The sequence below is a fragment of the Schistocerca gregaria genome, chromosome 7 (assembly GCF_023897955.1).
Source record: "Schistocerca gregaria isolate iqSchGreg1 chromosome 7, iqSchGreg1.2, whole genome shotgun sequence".
Taxonomy (NCBI): domain Eukaryota; kingdom Metazoa; phylum Arthropoda; class Insecta; order Orthoptera; family Acrididae; genus Schistocerca; species Schistocerca gregaria.
The window spans coordinates 354316709-354329929 of record NC_064926.1 but is presented as its reverse complement, the minus strand read 5'-3'; positions in this window follow the sequence as shown (position 1 = coordinate 354329929).

Below are 13221 nucleotides of genomic sequence, written 5' to 3'. Positions count from 1 at the left end.
CGTCTGGACAGTAAATACTTTTCCAAAATCGGGTATAGGCAATACTGACGCACTTGACACTGTAGTTTTGAAACATTCGAAAGCTGCCTAAGGAGAGCGGTCTCAGTCAAACGTCTTTCCATTTTTCTTCATCTCGTTAAGAGGAGCGGCCACTTGCGATAAGCGACGGTGATACAATGTGTCACAGAGAGGAATTTTTTACCTATGGGGCTTTAACAGTAAATACTGCCTCTAGTAATCGCTTTAGCACATCTCTAACATCCCCGACATGTTCTTGAAAATTCTGAACCTCATATCACAAATAATGTCTAACATACGCGGCAGCACTGCCAGCCCCATGGACAAATGAAATGGTAATCCATTATAATCATACAAATTCCAGTCAGTTTGAAAATCAATAACTGACTTATATTCAGCAGCAAGGAGCAACTCGAAATGTGATTGATTGAGATCGAAGGCCGTGAACATTGTTGCCTTGTGGAACCAAGCAAAACAGAAGCGCAGATCTGGGAGAGGAATAGACTGCAAAACTAGTTTCTTATTAAGCTCTCGATAGTCCACCACCGTTGTATCTCCGGCTGTGACTTTGGAAGTAAGAAAATAGGCGAAGCATAGCATGACTGGAAGGATATAATTACTCCTTCTCTCAACATTTGTTCCACTAGTGCCCTCAGTTGTCTCATAGCGGTACAGTGACTGTCTCACTGGACTACTATCACTCAGTTCTAGTTTGTATTCACCAGACTTTACCAGATCTAACTCACCACTAAGAACAGCATGAAATTCGTGGCGCAGTTGTTCCAATTGATCCCATTGTTCCGTATTTAAATGACTCAAATCATAGCCCGTTTCCGTAAGATTATTACTGCCATCTAAGTACCCATCTGCAGCCCATGCTTACAAAATTCAGTGACCGAACCATGCCGCGCTACTAGGCAGAGAAGTTACAGTATGTGCTGAAAATGGTTTCCATGTGCCACAACGCATGCGTGAACTCACCGTAGTATGTTCAGTCTCACACGTTCACATCGGCCAGGCCGCTTTTGAACACTGTCAAAGGTAGCTTGAATACGCTGCTCCAGTGTCTGCACATCTGGAATGGGCTCTGCACACACGCTACTTTTGAGATGGTCCCATAACCACAAATCGCACGGGATCACATCCTGTGAACGAGCAGTCCATGCAACTGGACCCCCTCGTCCGACTCAACGACACAATTGACAGGCGCCCGGACGTTAACAGCGAAGTTGGCTGGCCCACCATCATTTAGCAGCCACATGACCCTTCGAACCATCAGTGGAACACTATCTAGCAGGGGAGGCAAAGTCACCCGCAAGACACGCGGATAGTTGCTGCCTGTTAGGCGACGTGGAAGAAAGACTGGTGGCGAAATACAGTAGCCAATTATCCCTGCCCACACATTCTGGCTGCATCGATGTTGATGATTCCCTGTCTCCATAGCATAGGGATTCTGCATACTATACCACAGATGGTAGTTATGAAAGTGGAAGGTACCACTTCACATTAAGGTGGCCCCATCCCGGAATCGTGTTTCCCTGCTGAAGAAAGCAGTGATAAAAGTTCTCCCGACGTGGAAAGTCTGTCGCTAGTAAGCCCTGCATACACAGAGTACATGGGTAGGTGACCAGGGTAGTAACAATTTTCGAGGAAAATGTTCCATACGGTTGCCTGGCTTACACTGTACTGGCTGGCGAACTGTCTCGTTCTGACTCGGCGCTCGACATCCACAGTGTTAATCACATTTACCTCGAAGTCTGGTATCTGAACATTTCGGTCACTTCCTTCATGATTTCCTGCTTCCTGAAACGACCCTGTCTCAGACAAACGGCGAAACACTGTTGCAGCGAGAGAAGTGAATCGGACTTAACACTACCAATTATTATGGCAGGAGAGGACGTCGGAGCTTGTCGTATTAGGAACAGTACTACCCTCTAGGAGGGAACCATCTCTACTGCAACTGTGGCTGCATGCTGCAGCGCTTATTAGACCATAGTCTCTGGAATAAATGGTCTCTAGCATGGAAAAAACCGGTTTCCGGACGTATGTTCATTTTACCGCTTTCGTTTCATATTATCTCATCGATCAATCCATAGAGTTTGTACACAATGGAAAAGATCACCCTGTATGATGAGAGGCAATGTCTCAAGCATTGTCTCATTTTGTGCTATTCGAGGACAAAAGGCGACAAGGTTATTTTGCCATCTGAGTCAGTGACATGTTTATTTAATAGGTTTCGTGAAACATCGGTGGAAGACTTTTGGGTAGCTTTAGGACGAAAATTCGTGAGAAATTTATCTGCAAGGGCATGGATAAGTAGATTCTGGAATTAGCTCAAGAATGTAATACTTGTGTTATTAGTACATGAAGTGATAAAAGAAAATGGAATCGATATGTAGCCAAAAGGGAAGAGGAAAGTTGTAAAGAAATCGAAAAAGAAACATCTCTCAGACGAAACCATATGGGAGCCGGATAGGTCATTAACTGTATTGTGAAATAACTAGTGTACAAGTATCTTTAACTATATGTGCATCGCGACACGGGCACCACCGAGCGAACCATGGCAGAATAGCTACTAGTAGGGGGCGGGGACTGGTTCTGGCCGGAGGGCGAGTACCTACGAGTAGTGGGTGCGCCCGTTGGATTTAACAGCACCACGTGGCTGCCTTTGTCAACAGCAACAAAAAGGAAGAGGGTGTTGGACGGAGGCCTTTGACAGGACGAGAATGGGTGATTGTTATCGAAGCAGAACCTGGAAACACATCGGATTTGCGTGAATCAGTGCGCTACTAGACGAGGCTGTTTTCTTGCGTTGGAGCTATGCAAATGCTATTAAATGGTGTGCGCTGCGGTGTGTGTAATGGGTGAATTCCTTCTCATAGGCATAAATTATAAAACCAGTACTTGCCTTCTAAATGTGATTACTAACTGTCAATTCTTTATTCACTATGTTTTACAGATGTTAATTCTTTGGGCCGCTAGATTTGATGTCATTTGATTTTTCGTCATGTTCCACGTAATCATCCCACTCCATATTTAACAGTCACGTAGCAGGTGATGCTTATTTGGTTTGTATTTATGTTATAAAAATGCTGTTAAAAATTTGTAGTAGTACGTGTTACATGCGTACAAGCTTTGTGTGTTATTTTTAATATGTACGTATTTTAAATAATTTCTTTATTACAAAGTAGCATTCATAGTTCATACTGTAGTGGAATTTCATACTGATACGTGAGTAATTTGGTTTCGAGTAAATTCTTCTCGTTCAGTAGCAACACAGCTGATTTTTTTGACCATACTGTAACATTGGTCAGGAAAAAGTAATATCTTTTAAATTTCTAAACTGTGCTTTTCTTTATGAGAAAATAAATACTCAGAAATTGTTTAAAAAAATAAAAATTATTTAAGCAGGGATCAAGAGCCACTCACAGTTGGACCCAGTCCTACGGCATAAATAGCACAAGGGATTCTGAGGTTCCAGGACTCCACCGATGCTCAAACACCCATTTCGTACATGATGTAGCCTCCACGTGCGGCAATGCAGGCGCCAACTGTGCCATCCAGTCGATCGTACACTTGGCCAATACTGTCTTGGGATACGTTATGCCACTCCTGTTCGGCCTGTTAACGTAGTTCTGTAAGAGTGTTTGGCTGACGAATCACTGGAATCACGTTTCTTCCCATCATATCCCACAGGTGCTCGATTGGACACAAGTCCGGAGATCGTAATGGATAGCTAAGTTTCGCAATGTCTCGCAAAGCACGTTGAGTTTCACTGACATTACGTGGACGATTATTATCATGTTGGAGAAATGGATCACCAACCTGTTAGAAGAACGGCAAAAGAACAGGTTGAATAACATTCTGCACATACCGAGCGCTGGCTGGTGTCCTCTCCAGAACCACCAAAGAAGAACGAGAGTTGTAGCTTATTGTACCTCTGATCTTAAGGCCTGGGTTGGAGCCAGTGTGTCTTGAACGAAAGCACTGTACAAGACAGTACTCACCAATTATACGTCGTACGAGCAAACTACCATCATCTGCGTGCAGGCAGAATCTTCTGTCACCGCTAAAGACCATGGCGTGCTATTTCAAGTGATCCTCTGACGTTAATAGTAGAATGTGTGTGAAATCTTGTGGGACTTAAATTCTAAGTTCATCAGTCCCTAAGCTTACACACTACTTAATCTAAATTATCCTAAGGACGAACACACATACCGATGCCCGAGGGAGGACTCGAACCTCCACCGGGTTACCAGTAGTGCCGCACACATTGAAGCTGAAGCGTTATTGGAAGCCAGGCGAGCGGTATACATACCTGTAGTCCGATTGCTAATAACCGATTCACAACTGTTAGTGTTGACATGTCTGTGCCCTCTTATCTGTGCTGTACGATCTGCATCTACTGCCATTGCAATACGACGATCCAGGCGGGAGTCTGTGCTGTGTGGACGTCCAGAAGCTAGTCTACATGTGTGAGAGTGTTCAAGTGACCACTGATACCAGCACCATTGCACAACTAACGCAGCACTTGTGTGAAAATTATCCGAAAAGGCTATCCCGCGACCGGGAAGGCGCCAATTTGACCCCTTCCAACTCGCTCAGTAGGCTGTAGGAGTGCATCTTGGTGAGATGGTCGCCAGCCTGCTTCACACGTCTGCAGTACATTGAGCCTTCTGTTTGGCTGCGATATCTGTTGGCGGACGGCGCCACCCTGGTGCCATATACTCTCGTCAAATCAAACTGGACCTCGTCCTTACAAGTGTACTAACTATCTTCCGGCAGTGTACGTGAGGATACAGATTAGGAGACTCAGAACGTATAGCGAAATGGAAGTCTAAAATTCATACGGGACTTGAACATGGGTATAGGCGAAGGAACAGGAGAAAGGGTTACGCGACAGTAAAGTAATACAATACAGTAATATAATAATAAAACTAATTGAGTCCAGCAGTAAATTTCAGATGGTAATAGTGAGTACCCTGTTCAAGAATCGCATCTGGAGGAAGTGTAGTTTGTAAAGAACTGGATATTGTGAAGGATCCAGCTGGATTTCATCATCGGGAGAGAGAGATTTCGAAATCAGGTATCGGATTGTAAGGCTCAGTAGGATGCATGTACAAACTCAGAAAATAATTTAGCAGTGATGAAGAGTAGACTGAAAGGATCGGTGTAAACGCAAGCTGGGTACTGAAGTACTGAGAAATGACGAGACGCATTTGAACTTCGTCAAGGATGTGATTACATCGATAAGTATACGCAAAGTACGCAGTTCAGTTGAAGAGGACCGGGGCTCTACAAACGGAAGTCACAGATGATGAACAGTCGAAAGTAGGCGACTGCAAAGAAACCTTGGGTAACACAAGAAATAATTTCATTGGTCGACGAGTGAAGGAAGTAAAAAAATGTTCAGGGAACCACCGGAATTCAGCAACATAAATCCCTCAGGAATGAAAAAAATAGAGAGAATAGAGCAGCCAAGGCGAAATGGAAACGGGATAAATGTGAAGAAATTTAAAAAGAAATTATCGACGGAAAGGCGTACTCAGCTTACAGAATAGTGAAAACAACTATCAGTAAAATAAAAAGCACTGGTGGTAATAATAAGAGTGCAGGGGGAATGCTACTGTTAAGCGCTGGAGAGAGAGCGGATTGGTGGAAAGCGTACGCTGAAGAGAAAATAGATGTATCATGAAGTTATAAAAGAAAATGGAATCGATATGTAGCCAAAAGGGAAGAGGAAAGTTGTAAAGAAATCGAAAAAGAAATAATCGTCGAAAGGGCTGCCATAGCATACAGAAAAGGGAAAACAACCTTCAGTGCAAAAAAAAATCGCTGGTAGTAATAAAAAGAATAGAATGGGATTTCAACTTTTAAATGCTGGAGAGAAGTGAATGGGTGGAAAGCATACGTTCATTGCCTCTATAAGGGAAAGGACGTGTCTGATGAGGTGATAAAGAAAGTGGAGTAGATATGAATGACATATTGGATGCAGTACTCGAGTCAGAATGTAAGAGAGCATTTCACGACTAAAGTTCAAATAAGGCAAAAGGGATAGGAGTATACCATCAGATTTTATAATATTATCGTGAAAAGCAGCAACCGAATGACTAATCAAATTGCTCTATAGAAATTATGAGACTGGCGATGTACTTCCAGACTTTCGGGAAAACCTAATCAACGAAATTCCGGATATAGAAAGACCAGGTAAGAGCGAAAGCTATCGCATAATCAGTGTCATATCTCATTCATCGAAGCTGCTGACAGGAATGTAAATGGAAAACAAAATCGAGTATTAGTTATTTGACTATCAGTTTGGCTTTAGGAGAGGTAAAGGCTACAGGAGACAGTCCTCAAGTTGCGCTAGGTAATGGAAGCAAGGTTGAAGACACACTTGTAGAATTCGCAAACCTAGTAAAGTGTTCGACAATGTAAAATGCTGAGAGGTATTCGAAAGTCACAAAAGAATAGGAGTAAGTTGTCGGGAATGACTGGTAGCATACAATACGTACATGAATCAAGAGGAAAAAATGTGACTGTAATCGAAAAACGAAGTCTCGGATTAAAAAAGTGTAATCTTCTGCCACAACTGTTAAATCTGTACATGGCAGAAGTAATGACGGACATAAAAGGAGAATTATAGACTGGGGCTAATATTCAGGGTCAAAGGATATTAATGATAAGGTTCGCTGATAACATTCCTACCGCATGTGAAAGTGATGTGTAGATTAGAATGAACATTCTCATGAATGCAGGATACAGATTGAGAGTAAACAGGAGAGAGATAAAGACAGTGAGACTAAGCAGAAATGAAAATTATGAGAAACTTAAAATCAAAATTCGTGATCACCAAGGAGTTCTGCTCCTTATAAGCAAAATTGTCCTTGAGACACAGAGGAAGATGGACAGCCAAAGAGAGCATTCCTGGTGAAAGTAAGTCTACTGAGATCAAACTTGATTTGAGGAAGGAATGTCAGAGAATGTATGTTTGGGGCATAGCATAGTAAGGTAGTCAGTCATGGACAGAGCCGAAACATGAACACAAGAGAATCCCTGCGTCTGTAGCATAGCTGCACTGATAACATAGAGGATGAGGAGGTTCTCAACAGAGTTGTCGAAGAAAGAAACTTACGAAAACATCGACATAAAGAGGGGAGAGGATGTAAGCACACGCGTTAATATGTCAAGGAATAACATTTATGGAAGTAGAGGGAGTTGTAGAGGGTTAAAACTCTAGGGGAAGACAGAATATGTCGAACGAATAATTGAACACGTAGGCTGCATTTGTTACTGTGAAATGAAGATCAAACCCGTCATAAGAAAACCGCCAGATAAAGTCAGTAGTTTGTGGTTTCCGTGAAAAGAGAAAAACATCTATTGTGTAACCGTTGCCAACAGTCAAGGTTTTCGAATAGGTCTCTGTAGTAGTTTGTGGTTTCAGTGAAAAGAGAAAAACATGTATTGTGCAACCGTTGCCAAAATGTCAAGGTTTTTGAATAGGTCTCTGTAGGACGTCCTAGCTCTAACACACGATATACATTTTACAACATGCTTCTGTATGCAACAGGGTAATAATTGTTATACGATGCGCCTGTGAGAAACGTATGTAGAGTAGCATATTTGTGAATTAAAATCAATTATTCAGACACGAACTGTATGATAGAAGAGACATGCGATTAACTGGACGCGTGACTGCAAAATGAATCGGTAGTTCATATTGAATATTAGTCGCAGAACTAAAGCATATATGGACTTGTGTTTTATCTTTGTGGATGGGCTACTGTGAATTTCTACCCATCGTATTTTTGCAGTGTTTATATTCCCACAAGAGATGACTCACGCATTATTCTTTCTCTTCAAGGCATATAAAGCGCTATTCCAGGGCATACTGTGTAGTTAATCATTGATGAAAGTGTCTGAAATTGAGAACAAAATGTACACACTGCAGAATAAATTCCATTGTTAACATAAAAAAACAGAATTAACTTATCTGGCAATTGTTTGAGTGTAGAACATTCCTACATATTTCGATTGTTTTAGTAAATTTACTCAGACAACCTTGGCCGTGTAAGACAGAGATGTAAACTTCGCCACAAAGAGTGTAACAGTATTTCGGTTTCTTACTAGTATACTTTGAGGTCAATAACAGCCTGAAGAGTAGGCAATTTGCGAACACTTATTATTACAGTATATGTATATCTCCACGAGTCTTTGTTTTCTAAATGAAACGATTACGTCGACGTTAATACTAAGACATAATTCTGCAAACAGACGTATCAATAGGTCTGCGTTTATTTTTCAAGTTAAACTCTTGTATATGAAACTTCTGTTATGCTTCATGTTGTGTATTTTAACATGTTGTTTGGAAAAGTTATTTCTGGCAGGCCGCTGCATACATTTTAAATGTTTGCTTTATTTCACTCGGCAGGTTTCAAATATTTTCCCCTCCACCTTCACAAGGTTTCATATTTTTACGAGCCACAGTAAGACCAACTGGAGCAAGAATTTATTGCAATGTATTTCGTTGTGTCATTCTAGATGGAGTTCATTCAAGCGTGTTTCTTACTTCCACGCTCCTGGTACGTTCTACACTTTTGTATATACTATAACATAGACACCTATGTGACTGCTTACATAAAATATCTTCCACTCCATTAGATCATCTTGTACAGATATCGTATCTACAATGTTTGTATTAAAACAGACTTAATTGCAATTTAATATTTTATTAAAAACGAATTACACCTCTTTCGGCCATCTCAAGATTGTCTTAAATTTCTCCTTTTACAAATTCCTAAAAAGACTTTGTTAAGGCCCCTGTGGCTTCATCTGATGCGACGCGTGCTATAATCTAGCAAAGAGCCGCTTTACGTCTTCTTTTTTTAAGTTGTAAAAGGAAATTTTAAAATAATGTGAAGATGCCCCACGAATGCTAAACACATTGTTAAGAAAAGTATAAACGGCAACCCAGACTGTTGTAATTAAATACTTTTGAATATAATACCAAAGCCGAGAAAAGATGAAGAATGTTAAACCAATTGTACTAATGCAAGTAGGCGGATATTCCATACATAGATATTTAAGCGACGCCCAGGCAAAAACTGCATCTTCTCTTTACTAATTGTTAATGATCAGATCGTACACGTATCTGGGGGCTTTATTGGAAATGTTTCCAATAGAATCTGACTGAACTAAGAAACTTACGAAAGAGAATACTTAACATATTTCCTCCGCAATTATGGGACAGCCAAAGCCTCTGTTTTGCTTTACAATATTCATCTCATACCTTGACAGCTGGAAACGGATATTTTCCTGGGTTGTTATACTGTAATAGTTTAATTTCTGAAATTGATTACACCACCAAAAAGTTTAGTGTCCTTCAAATAAGAAACTGGTTCTACATTTTGTTACACGTTTTCAAGATCCTATCTATGCGCGTTAAATTCGGTTCTTCATCCTTTGTCATAATTAGTATGGTAATTTATGCAATTAACGTTCTGTGCACTTTGTTCGGTAAACAGACAAATTGTGTACACAGCCGTATGAAGTACCGGCCTCTTTGAATAATCAAGGAAGATGGGGACTTGAAGATGCTTGCCTCGAATACATTAACGTGATTTAGCGTCGTGTACACCTACCTACCTTTGCCAGTAAACGTAGTCCATAAGCTAGCGTCAGAAGAATATGAATGGCTCCAGTGACGGAGAGGATTTAAGTTAGATTAAGCTGGAAGTGTGGCCAGAGTAATGGACTTGGTTCCACAGGAGTGTTATCTTTTAACGTTACGCTTCATTTGACACGGGTTCATAAGAGAATTTTGCTGTCAGCTTCTTCGTTGTCTGTACCTTAGCAATAGTTGGAAGAATCCAGCACGTTTGAAGTCAATAATTAGTAACCATAAGAAGCAGCGGGTCAGAGAATATCCTTCTTGTAAAACACATTTAGCTCTGTCGACAGGGTATCTCAGATTAATTCCATCCTTTCACATATCCGGAATGCTTTCTACACCATTCCTCACGAGCGCTTTCTATTCAATCTGCCTGGCTATTGAGTACCGTGTCAAACTTCCTGTCAGATTAAAATTATGTGCCGGACCGAAACTGGAACTCGGGTTCTGGCCTTTCGCGGGCAAGTGCTCTGCCATCTGAGCTACCCAAGCACGACTCACTCATTCTTGAAACATCCCCCAGGCTGTGGCTAAGCCAAGTCTCCGCAACATCCTTTATTTCAGGAGTGCTAGTTCTGCATGGTTCGCAGGAGAGCTTCTGTAAAGTTTGGAAGGTAGGAGACGAGGTACTGGCAGAAGTAAAGCTGTGGGTACCGGGCGTGAGTCGTGCTTCGGTAGCTCAGTTGGTAGAGCACTTGCCCGCGAAAGGCAAAGGTCCCGAGTTCGAGTCTCGGTCGGGCACACAGTTTTAATCTGCCAGGAAGTTTCATATCAGCGCACACTCCGCTGCAGAGTGAACATCTCATTCTGGAGCACCGTGTCAGTTGTGTTACATGATTTGTGATTTCCTGTCAGGAAGATCGCAGTTCGTAGTGACTGACAGGAAGCCATTTAGTGAAACGAAAGTGATATCTGGGGTTCCCCAAGAAAGAGTTATAGGCCCTTCGCCGTTTCTAAGCCATACAATCTGTATGCTTCTTTCTTAGAATACAATCTGCGGAAGCTTTTCAGAATTTTTGAAGTTAATGCTGCCGATTGCCATGTAGTTAAGTCATCAAGAGGTCTAAATGAAGTGCAAAATGATTCAAGCGAGATGTGCATGGTTCTAAAAGAGGCAATTTACCCTAAGTAATTAAAACTTTAAAACGATCTAAGTGAATACTAGCAGGAATCTGTTAAATTTCGTTTACGCGATATATGACACAAATCTAACGGTTGTCAATTCAGTTGAAATCACAATTATGAACAATATAAATTGGAACGTTCACGTACATAATGTTATGGGGAAGACAAACTAACGACTACATTTCTTTGCCATAACACCCAGATGATGCAGCAGGGTTATAAAGAGACCGCCTACACTATGCTTGTCCGCCCTCTACAAGAGTTTTCCTTCTCGATATGGGATATTTACTGTATGGGACTGACGGAGCACATCGAGAAATTTCGAAGAAATCAGCTCGTTTTGTATAAACGGGAAGTTGTGGAGAAAGTGTTACAGACGTCACTTGCAGGTTACGTTGGCAGTCATTAAAACAAAGGTGTTTCTCTTTGCGGCGAGATCTTTTCATGAAATTTCCATCTCTAGCGTACTCCTCCGAATGCGAATATATGTTGTTTACACCCACCTACATACTGAGAAATGATGATTGCAATATAAGAACTTGTACGGAGATAATTAAGCGTCGTTTTACCCTCGCGCTGTTTGGAAGTGGATCGGTAGAGAAATAAGTTTAAGGTGGCCCGACGAACCTACTGTCAGGTCCGTAAGTGTTAACTGCTGAGAAGTCATATAACGGGTGGCTGTAATTAAACTCACCTTATTTAACACATTATTACATGGAAACTAAATATCGTACGCGGACAAAACTTGTTAGCATTAATGTTATAGACATGAGGAAGAGAAATAATGCAGAATCAGTTAAATTGAAACACTTTTGATGAGCAGTTACGGTACATCATACCATGACGTACCGGTACCATTACTGCTACAAAATGGGCTCAGCATGGCGCCCATCATTGTCCAGAAGAGTCTGGTAACGCTGGACTGCATTCTGCAGAGCAGAACGAAGTTTGTCCATAAGTAAGCTGGCTGCCTCTGTTGATATGCTGGCATTCAGGTCATCGCATAAAAGAATGTTCCCCTGATTAACCATGTCCTGCAGGTAGCCCAACAACCAGAAATCACTGGGAGTGAGATCAGGTGATCGCGTCGGCCAAGCGTTTGGAAACTATTTGGCTAATAATTCGATCCTTTCCCGATTTGTTTCAAAAAAGCAGGTGAATTTCACGAGTGATGTACGGTGGGGCCCCATCTTGCATGAAAACTGTTGTGTTCAATGCTTCTCTCTCCTGTAGGGTTGGTGTGACAAGCTGGCGAAGCATATCGCAGTAATGCTGGCCAGGCACACTGCACGTCTTTCATCCTTGAGTGCCAACCCGTTCAAAAAAGATTGGGCCAATGATGAACTTAGCCGTGAGACACGTTAATCATACAGAGGAACGTCATGAACAGTGACTGCAGATGAAGATTCCCACACACGGCAATCCTGTGTGTGCACCTCATCCGTCAGAGAAAAATCAGATTCGTCTGTCCAGGGCCAGACCGCGTCAACTTCAACCCTTGCGAGGAAGTGGAGAGCGAAGTCAAAATGTCGTTATGCGTCCTGTGGTGCAAGTTGCTGTACTTAATGGACCTTGTACGGATACCATTTGAGAATGGTTCAAAGCACCTACCGTACAGTGGACCATGGGATGTACAACTTTCCTGACACAACCCGCGCACTGCTTGCCGATCGGGAATTGTGCACAGCTTTGTCTGCCATAGCAACAGCGATTTCGTCTACCACCATGGTGCTACCAGTCGTATGACGCTTCCAGGAGCGACGCCCTGTTCTGAAGTTGATGCGAACTTCTTCATCACGTTCCGCCCAGGCGATGCAGAAACAGGACTCTTCCATAATCCTTTCAGCCAGCGATATTCTTGAAGTACAGCTACAGCATTACTGTTGTGCCCGCGAACGGCAAATATCCCGAATTCGAGTCTCGGTCCGACATATAGTTTTAATCTTCGAGGAAGTTTCATATCAGCTCACACTCCGCTGCAGAGGGAAAATCTCATTCTGGAGCATTACTGTTATTTTGATAATAGAGCTTTACCAATAATGCCCTGCTCCATTGGTCTTAGCTCATACTGACGCGTCAACAAACGCACTGCGACTGGTAAGGTGTATGTGACTATGAATCGTGATGACTGATTACGGCACCAGGTGACCATTGCTGGAACTGGACGGTCTCGCTGTAACGCACGGAAATCATGCACACCTTATTCTGGACATTACTGCTACCAAATTTGGTGCTAGTACGGTAATTTGTTTCCGTGTTACAATGAAGTAAATATTGAAAGTTTAATTGTAACTACTCAGTGTACGTAGATGTACAATACGCCTGTTTATCTTTCTCTGGAGTCTGCTGCGTCGTATGAATTCACTATCAGATACAATGAAGGATAAAATTACGATAAAATCCAGACCATT